We start from the raw sequence: 16464 nt of genomic DNA, 5'->3' as shown, positions 1-16464 counted from the left end.
GTTTAGAAATGCCCCAAAACATCATGTTAAGGTCAAGGCGTGAAATAGTAAACAAAATATGCTTGAACATAATCTAAAGGCCAGCATTTGCTTTGCCCACAGTTAGCATCGAAGCTACTGACAATGTGCTGTGGGTCATTGCGGGGGGGGGGGGGGGGGGGGAGGTCCTTGGATTACCCAACAAAAAGACTATCATTTGCTTTTAAAGATTACACAAATGTAAACAAGAAGTGTACGACAATTACTTATCACCATAAAATATTAACATGCATGTCTATTATGACACTAATCAATGATACCGTATACGAAAAAAGAGAACAATAAGGTATCATTGTTTAGTATCGACATGCATTTCAATATTTTATGGTGATGCCTTGCATTATTCGGAACTTGGCATTTTGAAATTTGTTACGCACGAGGGATCATTTGCATGGGTGCGTGTGTGTGTGTGTATTGGGTGATGAAAAGTTTTTTTTGTAACCCTAGACAACTTGAAAATCGCATGGTATACTAACCATACACAGGGTACCACCATAAAATATTGAAATCTTTAGTGCTAAGAATAGGTAAGGTTGTTAGTGTCTATTGCAATCTATTTATACAGATTTACAACATAGTCGATACCTGGTGCATATGAATACTCTTTAGGTTAGCTTTAATATCCAGATTTGCATGCAAAAGAGCATCTTGACAAGAATTTTGAAGACAATATGCAGACATATTGGTTGCTTCGCATGAATAAGTTTAGGACCAGTAGACTGAATAGGCTGGAGCTTTCAATCGCTTCAAGACAGATTGTTTCTTGTCACTCAACATGGCTAAGGCGGGTCTTGATTATTTAGAAAATTTGCTACTAGGAAACTCAGATGTTCTTGATTCATCCCAACCACGCGGTTTTCAATCATTATATATATATATATATATATATATATATATATATATATATATATATATATATATATATATATATATATATATAGTGATTTTTTTATTTGATTTGTTACTCGAAGAAACCGAGTTTGGGATCGAAGACATGGTCGCATTGGATCAATCTGTCATATCTAGTCATCATCTCAGAAGCATAAAACTTTGATGCTAGGACCCTCTCCACAGGGCCTATGCTGGGCATTGACTTGAGCAATGGGGTGACACTTGCAAAAATCAAACCTTGATCACCCATCTAACAGCCAAGGCCCAATCCTACCGCCCCCACCCCCTTGGGCTCTATACAAGGGAATAGTTAATAGCTTAAGTTTATAGTTGAACATCCAAATGCATTAATCCTCCTACAAAAGCTAACACCATTGTTAAATTGCTAATTAACATCAGATAATCACCAAAAAACCCCTCCATGCATGAATGATAAAAATACCTACGAGCAGTGCTAACTTGTACAACATTCTAGCTTTAGATGATTCTCCGCGTTGACACATTGACATCTTGTGCAGTTGTTGAAAAGAACTTTATGAGTTGCCAACCACAAACTAAACATTCTCCACAAAGAACAACAAAAAGGGGATCTCTTGAGGTCACTTCTTTCTTTTCATCCCGGATCCACTTACAATCACATCCACTTGAACCGGTTGGTAGAAAATAGGCGCGCATTTGACCTGGTTCACATTCAACAGGAGTATACATGTACGTTTCTAGGACAGCTTACCACGACTAAGATTCCAGTCTTGTCCCCAATCTTCATCGTTATTCGTTTAATTTATTTCCTCCTCACTAAGCCAAACCATACATGTTCTCCAACAACAAGTGTTGTAGTTTGGTAGTATAATGGAGTCTCAATCTCATAATATTCTTTTCCTTGTAATTATTACTGTGCTATTTGAGGCTTGAAGTGGCTTTATTCTCTCTCTATATATATATATAGAGAGAGAGAGAGACCAACTATAACCATTAACATTGCGAAAAACAGGTTCAACCAACGTTGAACCCGTCGAAAATACAAAAAAGGCCCAAGGCAAGCCTAAAAGCCCAGAAAAAGAAAGCAAGATACAAATACAGATGATCGACGAGCGTCACCCTGATTCAGGAGGTGTCGATGGTGTTGATTGCGCTAAAGCCCAGGAAGGCTAATGCGCAGAATGGGGTACACGTCTGCCAATATCAGGTTCGCTAGTTTATTGAAAACCACTGGAATATATGTCGAAAAATGGCATTGTTGCGGGTCATTCAAACGGCCCACCAGGACGAGAGAAGCCAAGTTTGCCAAATAATCCACCATTTTTTGCACTGACGTACTGGTTGAGGACCCCACAATAAGTCGTTGGGGAACGATTCCTAGCGTACGCTGACCACAGGCTTATTCCAGGTGACCTTAAAGATGTTTTGAAATACAGTGCACTCCCCAAAAAGGTGAAACGCAGTTTCTTCGGCCGCCTCGCACAACACACATTTACTCGAAAGCTAGAATCCGATGGTTTTGAGGAAGCTGTCAGTCTGCACCCGATCGTGAAGGATGATCCATGCCAAGAAATGAGATCTAGGAGTCGATCCCTTGCCCTAGATAAGGCTTGCCGGGAACCGTTCCACCCCCGAAGGAAGGAGAGAGAGGTAGCATTCTTTTGCGCAAAAAGAGCTGTTAGGAGCAAAGGTGCATCCTAAGAACTGAGACTGCGAGCCAACAATGCCATTATTTGAAAGAACTGCAGCCCAAGCTTGGATCCATGAGCGACAAAGCTTTGGCATTGCTTGCTGATTTGTGCAAGTGACCCCAACCAACGATTCCACACCCCCGTATTTAGCAAGAAGAACGCTTGCACACGAGGACCCATGTTGGTGCGCAAGCCAGCTCTGCTTCACGATAAGAATCATACTCCTCAATCTGGGGTCCTTGATTCCCAAACCCCCCATATAAAGAGGAAGCCTTAGGGTTTCCTACCCTATCAGGTGGGGCTTATTGTTGGGACCACTTTCAGACCACAAGAAGTTTGCCAAGACCCAAGATAGCTTCTTACTAACCCCCACATACATCAAAAACATTGACATAACAATTTCTGGCATGGCGTTTAGGACGTGCTTGATGAGAGCCAGTCTATCCGTGATAGAAAGGTAGGAAGCTTGCCAGGCCGAAATTTTATTCTGAACTTTGAAGAGTCGTGCTCCAGGCTGCCTTTATGACCCTGCTTAGCTGAAATGATAGTCTCAAATAAGAAAAGGAGTTGTCTGTTACCGTGCATCCAAAAATCTGCTGGCCCATGGCTAGCATCGACTGAGGGGAATTTATCAAGGACAAACAACACTTATCATAGTTCATAGATAAACCTGACATCGACAGGGGAAAAATGACAAGCTTGAATCTTAACATTTGTTAGATTGAAGCCCTTCCAAAGATAATCATATCATCGGCGTAGGTCAAGATATGACACAGGAACTTTGGTATACCGAGTGGCTCAATTAGACAACACTCCACTGCCCTCTTAACCAAAACCACAAGGCCCTCGGAGACTACATTGAAGAGTAAAGGAGACAGGGGACAACCTTGCCAAAGACTATGACCAAGTTTGAACTGCTTGCTCCTTACCCCATTGATCTGAATTTGTGACTGAGCATTGGTAACCAACTCCTGCACCCAGCTAGAGAAACGTCTGCCGAAAACCAAATTCGCCAACGTTTTAAAAAAGAACGACCAATGAATCGAGTCATAGGCTTTATGGAAGTCAAGCTTAAGAGTGAAGAAAGTCCCCTCGCTGATCTTGAGTGAATCAACACTTCTATGGCCAAAATGAAAGAATGTTGAAGCCTTCTATTAGGGATGAAGGCGAACTAAGTATCCCCAAAAAATCTAGGAGCGACTGACCACATCCTATTTGCCAAAACTTTTGTGATAATGTGGTATAAACCTTCTAACACTGAAATAGGGCGGAGCTGCGAGATGTCTGATGCGGCAACCTCCTTAGGAATAAGAGACACAATGGCGAGGTGGGAATGAATCGGCAATCGACCATTGCGATGAAACTCTGTGAAGACACTAAGGATGTCACTCTTAATGCATTGCCAGAAAATGCAAAAGAAATCCATGGGATACCCATCAAATTTTGAAGCTTTTCACCCAAACGAATCCCTCATAGCCGAGAAGATTTCATCTTCGAAGAACGACACCTGAATCGACTTTAAGAGAGCCTGATCCATGGACAAGAATAATGTAGTACCCATAGCACCCTCTGTCGCGCGACTGCAGAAATACAAGTTAGTGAAATAGTTGGTGACAACATGAAGTACCTGATCGCCCGAATAGAAGACACCATCGATAGACATAGAAAGAATCACATGACTTCTATGCCTATGAGAGGCGAAAGAATGAAAGAACCTTGTGTTCCCGTCACCTACTTTAAGCCAAATCACCCTTGCCCGCTACTTCCAACGTATCTCATCCTTTAGGCGCCAAGATTGCAACAGTAGAGACAACTCGGTCGATCTAGCATTAAAGCTTTCAATATCGGATGCAGACATTGAGGTCATAACCAAGAGTGACTGATTGATGTTAGACAACTCGCGCTCCCACTCTCCCATATTTTGGAATTTGATTATGTTATTGGAGACAAGATAAGATTTGATATCGCAAGATAACCAAAATAGTTTAACCATGCATCGTGAAGTCGCCCGGTCCGCATAGCAAGGTCTATTCCAAGATTATTGGACTAACGACTCGAAACATGTCTCCTTAAGCCACCATTGCTCAAATCTGAAGGTTTTGTTGTCAAAGAAGCCTTGACCCCATCGGATAACAATCTGACTATGGTCCGAGACAAATAGAGGAAGAAGGCAACAAGAAATATTATTAATAGAGTTTAGAAGATTCAGCGATACGAGCACCCGATCTAGCAGACGAAAGCACAGTCGAGAACGCTGATTGGTCCAAAAGAACGCTTTACCTACATGTGGGACGGGGTATGGTTGGTTCATAATAAAATTTTGGAAGTCCCTAATTGAGGCCGAGAAGAAAACCGGAAGGCTTGAGTCGGTTGGCGACAGAAGGCAGTTGTAATCACCCATGATAATATGCTGGTCCCCGAAAGTAGTAATGACCCTATTCAGGTCTGACCAAAACTCTTCTCGTCGAGAGTTGCAGTTGGGACCGTAAATCATTGTGACCACAACTGGCGCCGGCTTAGGCGGGAGTGGAAGAGCGATGGATATGAAAAATGTTTCTACGTCAACCTGGTGTAAGTCTAGAGAATGCTTCCCAAGGATGAGTATACCTCTCGCATAGTTAATCGCAGGCTTGAAGAAAAAATTTGCACCACGCCAGATTTCAGAGATGATAGTGTGCGAGATAACCATCATCTTTGTTTCGCAAAGGGAAATGAGATTGGGCTTTTCTTGATGGATCCAACTTGCCAGGAAATAATGTTTAGAGGGACAAGTCAGGCCCCAAATATTTCAACATAAGAACTTCATAACTGGAAATCCGAAAATCCTCTTGGAGTGCGGATCCTCACAGACCACCTCGAAGAAACCCCCAACTCGTCGAATGGAGAAAGCAGAGGCCGATGACGTCTCCTAATTGGGGGACCACCCTGCCCAGAAGGAGAGAACCCCCGACCAAAGCAGGAGGTTGGATGACGTCAGGGCTATTTCACTTAGTCTCGACCAAGGTTGGAAAGACATCAGAGATAGCAGTGAATGTTTCACGCATAACTGAATCGACGCTTTGTAACTGTGGTTGAGGAAGCGATAAGTCTAGACGCAGAGCAGCTTCAGCCACAGACAAACCCATGTAGGATGATATAGGATTGCTCGGTGCTAGCATATCCGCAATAGAATGAGAGACCGAGGAGTGGTAGCTCCCGTGACTATCGAAGGGGCACTCCCCGGAGGAAAACGAATTGTCCATAGTACACATAGCCCTGCAAATCATGGATAACAGAAGAGGACTGACAATACTGAAGGAGACCAGGCGAAGCAGACAGACGATGCCTTTGACAGAGATGAACAAAACCAAGGCTGAAAGGCCATCCACGAGCCTACAAAAAGAACTATAACTGATCGAGGCTCCAGAACAAGGCAACGTATTGGTCCATGTAACAAGTGAAGCCTCCGCTAGAAATAACCTCTAAGGTGCCATGGAGACCTCGATAAACGTGCTATCAGAGCTGCCACGTGCATCGATCCCGATAACCAAAAAGGAAAAAGGTAATCCCTCAGAAAGAAGATAACCTCCGAACGACGAGCTCAGAAAGGAGAAGACATCAACGAATGATGATGTCGACGAGCTCTCACCCCGAGGCAAAAAATAATCACACCCAGACTCAACGGCACAACAACCGCCTAGTTGTAGAGCGAGCCCGTACGCCAACACCACCAAATGAGAGCAAAAGGTCAACAAAGGATGTTAAAAAACCTTGCACGCCCACGTGGACCCCACGACGTCGGACAAGTGCCCCACCCTAGCCATTGGTAGTCGGGGTGCACAGACACCGACAGTCCAGCGCGGCCACCAAAGTGAAGAAAGGCAAAGACTCGGCCTAGGCAATGTGGTGGGACCGCCTACCTTACCTATATCCTTAACACCACCTCAGAAAAAGAAAAAAGGGAAAGAACCAAAAAAGTACCTCCACCGAATAGAAAAAGGCGACTCTATCGCAGCCACCCCAAAGCACGCATCCTGCAACCCCGACCTGCCATAATCATCGAAAGATGCACCCTCAGTAGCAGCAGCAACACAAAGATGAGGTGAAACCGACAAAGCAGAGCAGGACCCGAGTCGGCCCAATAGGTCGAGCGAACCACCATGATAGTCACGACAGAGGAGGTTGTGATCGAAACGTTTCCCTAAGAATGACATCAGTGCTGTCGACGACGGGAATGTCTTCACCCAAAAGGAGTCAATCTTGATACCCAAAAACGACAATGAAGGATCTTGCAATTTGTCGATCTGGACCCAAGGCGAGAAAGAGGTGTTGTGAGGGAGTTGCAAAATTCGCGGAGGCCCGACCGTTGGAGGAAGGAGAGGAAGTCGTCGTAAAGCACCTGGATACTGGGTGCCACCTAGACCTGAATGATGCGGAGCAATGGAAGCAAGCACGATGCCTACGAAAGTTGAGAGAGAGACAATCTGCATACCACTAGTCACTCTGCATAGCCCGTGGAAGATGTGACCTAGAGAGTTTTTTGGAGAAAGAGTGCTACTAGGATGCGATCACCGCCTACCAGCCCCTGCCAACGACCGAACTGGGAGAGGTGAGGTAGAAAAAAGGAGCCCGAAGCATGGCATCGACAGAGCAAGCATGAAGGGATTCAACCCTGATGGTCCACAAGAATCGCCCGACGTCACGTGGGAATAGTGATCCGGATGAGATACAGGACGTGAAGGCCTCCGAGAGAGAGAAAAACACCTGAAAGAATAGGCGTAAAGAGAGGAAAATAGAAGCGCCCTATCGACGAAGAGCGAAAGCAAGCCCCTAGTCATTCAATGCCTTCTGAATCGAAGAAAGTGCAAGCTGGTTGACACGCAGGGGGTGGGATGGGCATAAGCCCCAAAAGAAGGGGGAAGGGAGAGGCATGGGTCAAAGATAGGGAGAGAGAGAGAGGGTTAAGGGTTTCAGCAAGCAGGTTGCCTCCAACAACAAGGGTGACCTCCGGTTTAAGCAATGTGGCCTCCAGCAATAGAGGGAATGGGGTTTGAGGAGATGAAAGAGAGAAGAGTTGGGTTTAAGGTTTTTGTGGGGTCACACGTCTTCAGTCAACATCTCCAACGAAGAAGTTCATTGACCGCAGGTGGGTGGGGGTCAGGGGTGATCAAGCCTTGGGAGGGCAGAACAGGGTGGGTGGGGTCACGAGTGGAGCCTCACAGAGTGAGGAACAGGGTGAGTGGGGTCAGGAGAGGAGGCAAAACAAGGGGGGGGGGGGGGGGGGTCCGGCCAACAATGGCAGAGAAACAAAGAGAGAAAAATAGGAGTGCTCGTGCTTGGGTGGGTGGGGTCAGGGGTGGAGCCTCGAGGATAGAGGGACATGGTGGGTGGGGTCAAGGGTGGAGGCAGGTGGGATCATGCGACTCAGGCCGCTAAGGGCAGAATCAGGCAAGGCTCACATCGATTGATGCTTGAGAGAAAGGGAGAAGGGGAGATAGGGTTGCAGAGAGGGGAAAAGCAGTCTTCCAATGGTTGACAGGGTGCTCGCAACTCCTTCAGGCTTCAAGCTTGCCGCCGAAAACGCAATCTTTGACGCCTAAAAACGGTGGCAGAGGCCGGAGGGGGGTGGACCGCAGGAAAGAGGCCATTGATAGTCGATAGTCGAGAGAGGGAAAGAGGGCCAGGATCGCAGGGTTATGTCCTTCAGGCTTCGAGCGAGCCTGCTGCCGGAAACCACTTGTTGATGCCGGAAAATAGTGCGGGAGCGGAGGCTGGAGGCGGATGACCGCAGGAGAGAGGGCAGAGGGACCATGAGATGCACAGAGGGGGATGGAACGCGTGAGAGAGAAACCGGGCAAAAGGTCAGAGAGAGAGAGAGAGAGCCGAAAGTAATTCAACATTACCACTCATGAAGATCAACAAAATGTTGAACCCATGAACTGAACAAGAACAAAAGCCAAAACAAATAAAGAAAGCACAAGAGAAAAGAACATTAGACAGATAAAATGGGCTCACGCCATAGCCGCGTGCCCAGATTGTGACAAAGGATAGGTAGCATCAGCAGGAGGGAAGAGAGAGAGAGAGAGAGAGAGAGGCTCTTACCGACATGCTTGCGGGTCTCATTAATAAAAATGATAGAGCCAAGAGAGAGAGAGAGAGACTAAAATATGATATGAAATCGCTGATCTTCAGATAGGACAACTCTTGTGTTGCCACTCGTTGTCCCTTCCCCGCCTCCCCACCCTCCTCTCCCTCTGTCCCAACCTCATCTCCCACCTCTCGCCTCCGACCCGCCTTTCGTTCTTGCCTCTGATCCTACCTCTGCCGCATTTCCTCTGCCCCAACCTTCTCTCCCTCGCCTCTGCAGGATCCCCCTCCCACCTCCACGGCTGGTGGTCCTCCAACTAGAGAGAAAGAGAAAAGAGGGGCACCATATAAGTCGATTGATCTGAAGATTGGACGATTTCTGTTGGTTCATACCAGCAAACACAGTTGTGTTTGCTGGTATACATATTCTAGTTATATATATATGGTGGTTATGTATCATGCACCAACTTATTTGCATGGATATAGCCACCAAATGGTTTGTTTACTTTGTTATGTTTTATCATGTTTAATATACCACAAGATTCTATTTTTATATGTTGAAAAATCAGTGGCTCATAATTCATCAAATTAAAGGTGATTTAAAAATAGTATAAAACATCATATTTAAGTCAACTTTAACTCATGACAATTGTAAACTGAACATGCTAAACAGGATCCAATTGTTAGATTTGTATTTGGAGCTTAGATGGTAGTGGTACATCATCCACACACACACCACAGGCACACACATATATATAGTGAAAGAAAAATGGGTAGGTGCAAAATTGATATATGCTAAATGGGTTTTTTCTGCCCTTTCTGTGTTTTGACATAGTTTGGTCCCCATGAGCATGGTCAATTTAAGAGGAATCTACGCCTGGATCATGGGTTTTAAAAGAAAAAATTGATATTTGGAGCCTAAAAAATTTATAAATTTTGGACTGTTGATTTTTAGAACCTTATAAAAACCTACCTATATGTCTGAATTGAACACTTCAAGAGCTGATTCCTATAAAATCAAGTACATAGATCACGTCTGGACAGTCAAAATTTTAAAATAAAACCTGAAAAACTCATTCAGCACTCACCCATTACTCTCTCTCTCTCTCTCTCTCTCTCTATATATATATATATATATATATATATATATATATATATATATATATATATATATATAGCAAAATTGGTAGGTATGCATCTGGACACATTAACCTTGAATTGTCCAATCAAATGATGGAATGCTTAAATAAATCCCTTACATATATAATCTACATGCTTTCCTTAGTACAAAAGCAGGTTTGAATCACGTGATTAGAATGTGTAAGAAAACCTTTCAAGAGCTTCAAATATTGATAGCGCACAATACACCAAAATTTTATGATTCAAAATGTATGATTTTGCTTCGTAAAAACAGAGTATGAGGTATGATCCATAGCAGACAGGTCGAGTGAGGGCACTTTTTAACCGAGATGCATTGTGCGTTAATTTTAAGAAAACAGTTACATGGTCCAAATATCAATTCCTTGCAAATTGGCCATGCCGAACATATCTACAGTGTCGGAATTGTGAAAAAAGAACTGAAAAACTCAATTTGACACATTTTGCATGTTACAATAGCTATATACTGTTAATGTTTGCTACCCTCCATGGTAAGGAACCCCTTAGTAAAAAACTTTAATATTTTTTAATGTTTTAATGTTTTTTGCGCATCTGACCCCCACATATTGGATCATATTATTATAGAGTATAAATAAGATCTTGCTGGGGTTAAAAAAAATTACTGGCCATAAAATCATATTTTTACATAAAAAAAGTACAATCCAAGAGTCAATGTTTGACCATGGTAAACATGTCCATAGGTTTAGATTTGATTAAAACAACCTTTCACTATGACTTCTAACTAGGGGGTTGCGCATCTGACCCCCACATATTGGATCATATTATTATAAAGTATAAGTAAGATCTCGCAGGGGTTAAAAAAAATTTACCGGCCATAAAATCATATTTTTACATCAAAAAAAGTACAATCTAAGAGTCAATATTTGACCACGGTAAACATGTTCATAGGTTTAGATTTGATTAAAACAACCTTTCACTATGAGTTCTAACTAAGGAGTTACTCACACACACACACACACACACATATATATATATATATATATATATATATATATATATATATATATATATATATATATATATATATATATAGAGAGAGAGAGAGAGAGAGAGAGAGATTGGTACCTGCTAAATCCATAGGTACTAAATCCGTGGTCAAATGCATTGACCGTTCATTGCACGTGTTGATAGACGACCAACGAAAAACAAAACAAAAAATCGTGTTTTTGATGAGCTTTTTTGCCAAAGGGGCATTAGCAGCGACAATTTTGTCGTTGCTAATGCTCTGGGCAAAAAATGAGCATTAGCAGCGACAAAAATTGATGCTAATGACCTTTAGCGATGATTTTTGTCACCGTTAATGCTCGTTTGATCATTAATGGCGATAATTTTGTTGATGCTAATGTCCGACAGAAAAACTCAGCATTTTGATGCTTTTTTTTTGTGACCATCCACGTGATGGACTGTAACGACCTCAATCCATACCCTTTGAAAATGCGGAATATTTTTTTTTTCAATGTGAAAACCTTCCCAGAGATCCGGGGTCCTCACAGTTCCAATTTTCATTGGATAGCCCAACCACCACAAACGAAGTTGCAATCATCATCCATAAGAACCAAACCAATTCATTTATTTATGAGTAAGAGTAAATTTCAAAGACAAGATTTTATTCAACTGAAAATAAAGCGACAACTGAAAAGAAGCAAGAAAAACTAAGACAAAAGAAAGAGCCACTATGTCCCCTGCTGAAGCTAACAAGCCCAAGTATGACTCTCATTCATCCCCAGTAGCCAGTTCAGCCTCACTGTTCACCATGTCCTGTGAAAAACCAACAAAGTAGGGTGTCAGAACCGAAATTCTGAGCACAGCTACTTCTAAAGAAACCAGGTGAGACAAAGAACATGGATAAGATTTCATGCAATGATTTGAGTGAGTGCAGATATAAAATTTGCATCATTCAAATATCCATACCTACCAATAATTACATATGCTCACCAATCAAGAACAGTAAAGCAATACCATATATCAAGAACTAAATAATCAAACCTTGCAACATAATTTCAAGAAGTAAATCATATGCTACCACCAAATCATGTCATGATATAGAGAATGATTCAAACAGGCATGATCTAATGCCTAACAGAAAATTGCATGATTATGTGCAATGCATGATTCCTTTTTGTTATCTTTCATTTAAGTTCCATCTTTCCATATGCATGCCCTATTAAATGCACGCAACTTTAAGTTCATCTTTTTAATTACCGTTGCCCGCGGATACACCAAACGGGTATAATCCCCGAAGTCAAGTAGGTTTCCAGGGTAGCTTAACACACAATTTGTATTTTATTACTGGGTTTCAACTTAGCCCTCGACCGAATCACTTCGGAATATTAGACCTCCACATCTAATGTTGGGAACACAAGTGACACCCCACGCCCACAAGTGTCACTTCCTTGGTACCATAACAAACTCACAACTGTGACCAACACACCACTCCCGGGTAAAGTGGCGGACTCTCCCTAAAACCGTGGCCAGGAGAAAGAACCTCAATATCGGGTTCAGGGGACCAAATTACAGCACACGGAGTTTTTGTATCCTCACAGTCTCCCCAAGACCGGATATCCAAGATTCTCATACTCCAGATGAGATATCCCAGAATGTATATTACATTGTTCTTATTCATTATATTTTTATTAAAGTTAATTATTTAAGTTTGCAACACCATATGCAAAAGTAAAGTGAAAACCCGCATCCTCACTCCAACCTGTATAAACCACTAGAATAGTGTAGTAATGTGCCAAGTCATCTTATGTGGTTCAAGCGATGCAATTAAAAACATATGTGAAAGGAAACCAAACCCACGGCTCTTCAGGCCGATGATAGTCCATTTAGGCCATCGAGGCATCACATCACAAAACCAAAGTAAGGTAGTGTTTCATTCATAACACTAGGCTAAAGTGCCAAAGAGCATGTGCACTTATGCAATCATGCACCCAAACATATGCATGTCATAACTCATTCATATGCATTTTCACTATGTGTGTGTTATCACATACAGGTATAAACCAATCCATGGTTTCTTTAAGTGTGTGAGTGCACAATTCAAGTATTCTTACCCAAGAAGAATTATCAATAACTGGATCATGCTCACATTCATGAGTACCATAATCATAACAATAACAGTTACATAACCTTCTTAGAAATGACATTCCAACTTGTTCTTAACACCTATATATAGGTGTGCATAGGTTCCAAGATTTCCCTTTATTCATATCAAGACTTATATCATACACAGTATTTATAAAAATTTGGAACATATTTCCATTAAATCTGATTCATAACAGTCAAGTGAGATCATACACCTCCATGGCAAACATAAGTAACATATTAAAAACCAACACTTCCCTTCAGTCCTATAACAAGAGTTTAATTTCTATTTGGCACTGAAACACAATTCCATTTGTCTTAATTCAAGATAGAATAGCATGTTATCTATTTTTACATAGATGCAGTTTCAATTGAAATCTGCCTGCTGAAGATGGAAAACAGTTTCCTTACGAGTAACAATACTAACTGTTCATTAATCAAAGCCTAATGTATCACGTAGAAACACTTGAACTGGGAAAATATCAACTCAACGTAGGCACTAATAGTTCATTAACAAAACATACACAGCAACACTTTGGATTGATATCAAAGGCATTGCTATCGGGTCATCCATGTCGGATTCATGGCCCAAATCCAACTAGGGATGCAAATGGGGCAGATCAAGGATGGGGGTTTGAAATCTTTTGGCTATTTTAAATCTGTATCCCCATTATCAACATCAACTTCAGATTCCAAACAGTCCTTAAGTATTCGGTTTCAAGAATACAAGCACTCAAGTTCAGATAACCCTATTTCAGGTAAATAACAATATCAAGACTTAACTTTCAGAACACAGATTGATAAAACTAAATCATGTCCATAGAACACAGCCTACCTAATCCGAGGTTAAAAATAAAATCAGCCCCTGTGGATTTAACACACACAGCATATCTAAACCAAGATTTAAAATAAAATCAATCCCTGTTCTGTTTACATACCGCACACAGGGATATGCGTGTGCACCTAATACACTGGCCTTCATGGTATGAAAATTCAAAGTAATTAAACAGGTTTCTAAATCTTGATGGCCAGTCCAATCCTAATCACCTTAATACAATTAAGAAAACCATGCTATAAAATGACACTTCATGGTTCTGAAGTTATGATGAACCAAGTTGTTGATATGAAACTTTATCACATATAAATAGAAATTTGACCCAACTGTTGCAACTTAGTATAAAAACCATGATCAAGAATATTGTAGTCAAATGAAAACTGTAAAAGAAACATTGTACATGAAATAACCTAAAGTTCATGGGTTTAAATCTATCAACCTTCACATACACGTGAATCAAATTTCTTTAAGAGAATCGTGATTACCCCTAAAATCGACAGATCAAACACCAAATTAGGCTAATCAGATGCTTCTATACTGATTTCCTAAATTAATACATGCCGAACCAAAATCTGTGTAGATCACGCATTTAGAATCAATAATTTGCATTTACAAGTTAAACTCTTATTTCCGTCCGAGTTAGAGCTTCCTCTGTAACCCCAGGGTTCGTGATGGCCTTCAGGTCCCCTTCTTGCATAAAAACAAGAAACCCCAAAATCGTACATCTAGGGTTTAACAAAATTTTCTTCCCCTTTTTTTTTCTTTCTTTATTTTTGAAAATAGGGAATACCTCCATCGACAGCCTTCCCTGGATGCTCCCCTCAAACCCCTCACACGAGATCGAACCCATGTTCGATCCCTCACCCAAATTTGTTAGAAGCATCGTACCTTTTTTGAAGCTTTTCTGGTGATCTTTCAGGTGATCGGGGGTTGGGGACGCGAAGGCAGAACCGCGGCTGACGCTCCTCACTGCTGTCGTGACAGGCTGCTTGTTGTGGCCTTCAATGGCAGCCGGTAGCCCCCCGTTATCCGGCGTAACTCACACCGAGAGAGAGAGAGAGAGATAGAGGGAGAGAGAGAGAGAGAGAAGAAGGCAAGAACCCCCTCTCCACTCCCCCTTTATCGGCCCCAAGCCCCTCCTCTACCGAGAGGTGCGGGGTCGGTTACGCCCTGCGTACCCCCCCCCCCCCCCTTTCTTGTTCTGTTACAGTTTTATCGGGCAACCCTTATCGGGTTGCCCTTTTTTTCCTTTAAAAGGTTGTACAGGGTGCGGCTCGGGTTCGAACCCGAGACCCGTAACCCAACCCCAACGAGATGGATCCACAAGTTGGATCCCAATGGATCCAACTGTGGATCTAGGCCCAATTTGCATATTTTAAAATATTTTGTAACAAAAATTTTCGGGTTTTACATGGACAGCCAGCACGATTGACTACTGATTTAGTACCTAAGCATTTCTCAGCTATCAATTTATATATAGAGAGAGAAAGAGAGAGGACTGAACATATTAGGCCATCTTTTCTCGTTCTGTCCCGTTAGACCCCATAGTTTGAAGTGTTTTATGATTGATCTGAACTGTTAGATGTGTTGAGCATGCTCGATTTAGTGGGAATCGACTCTTGGATCATGTTCTTTCGATGAAAATGTATTTGTATGAGCTGAAAAAAGATGCCTTCATAGCCATTGATTTTGGATCATCAGAAAAACCTGTATACAGGTCAGATCCAGGTGATCCAAAATCCTGTTTCCAAAACTATGATTTTTTAAGGAGCCTAATGGGCAGAATATATATATATATATATATATATATATATATATATATATATATATATATATATATATATATATATATATATGAGGCCCCTTTGCTACTCTATACTAGTAAAGCAGCCATGGACCCAATTCTCTTGAGGGTGCAACCAGTAAGTTGGGAATTTACCTTAAAGCTATCTCAGGAGTCCAGCTTGTCTGGGTAGGTTTTGATGGCAGTGAACATTATTGACGCATTGTGCAATTTTAGTACTGAAGATGACGTTAGAAAATATGGAAATACTTCTGACCAATGCCCTGGGTAGTTGCTCATGTACAAGAGTTGGTACATTCATGAATGGTAGAGGGCGCCTCCTCATCCTCCCGTACTTCTGATGGTCTAAATGGCAGGTGATTGTTGCACCTAAAAGGCTAAAAGGGGAAGAATCTTCCTGTTGTGACTGTAGATAGCCCTGTGCCTCGTATCCCAACCACGGTATCCTTGGCTTTAATCCACACAGCTCTTCAATAATAAGAAAGCATGCAAAGGACGCAGCATCATGGTCTCATGTTCTTTAGTTTAGGACCGTTATGAAACAGCAACTTGGAACTTACAAATACATCTATAGGCTTATCAATGGTATATTTTCATATAATAACATCTTATGGTGTTGCTGCTGGTGGTAATGGTGATGATGGTGAAGAGCTTTACTAGTATCTGTTGTTGTTATTATTACTATTATTATTTATTATTGTTGTTGTTGTTGATAACAGTGTACATAGTTTAAGATCATATGCCTACTCTTGCTTTTTCATGTTTTAATCTAGATTGGAGAAAACACCAAATTCTGTTTGATGGAGGTACGGTTGGGTAACCTGTGTGTTGTTTGCAATGTTCGTCGATATAAAACCCTAGGTTCTCCTCACCCATTAGAGAGTACACCCAGT

This window comes from Nuphar pumila, chromosome 14 (genome assembly GCF_984573655.1).
Source record: "Nuphar pumila chromosome 14, dmNupPumi1.hap1.1, whole genome shotgun sequence".
NCBI lineage: Eukaryota > Viridiplantae > Streptophyta > Magnoliopsida > Nymphaeales > Nymphaeaceae > Nuphar > Nuphar pumila.
The sequence above is the reverse complement of the archived record's forward strand: the minus strand, read 5'-3'. Positions refer to the sequence as shown.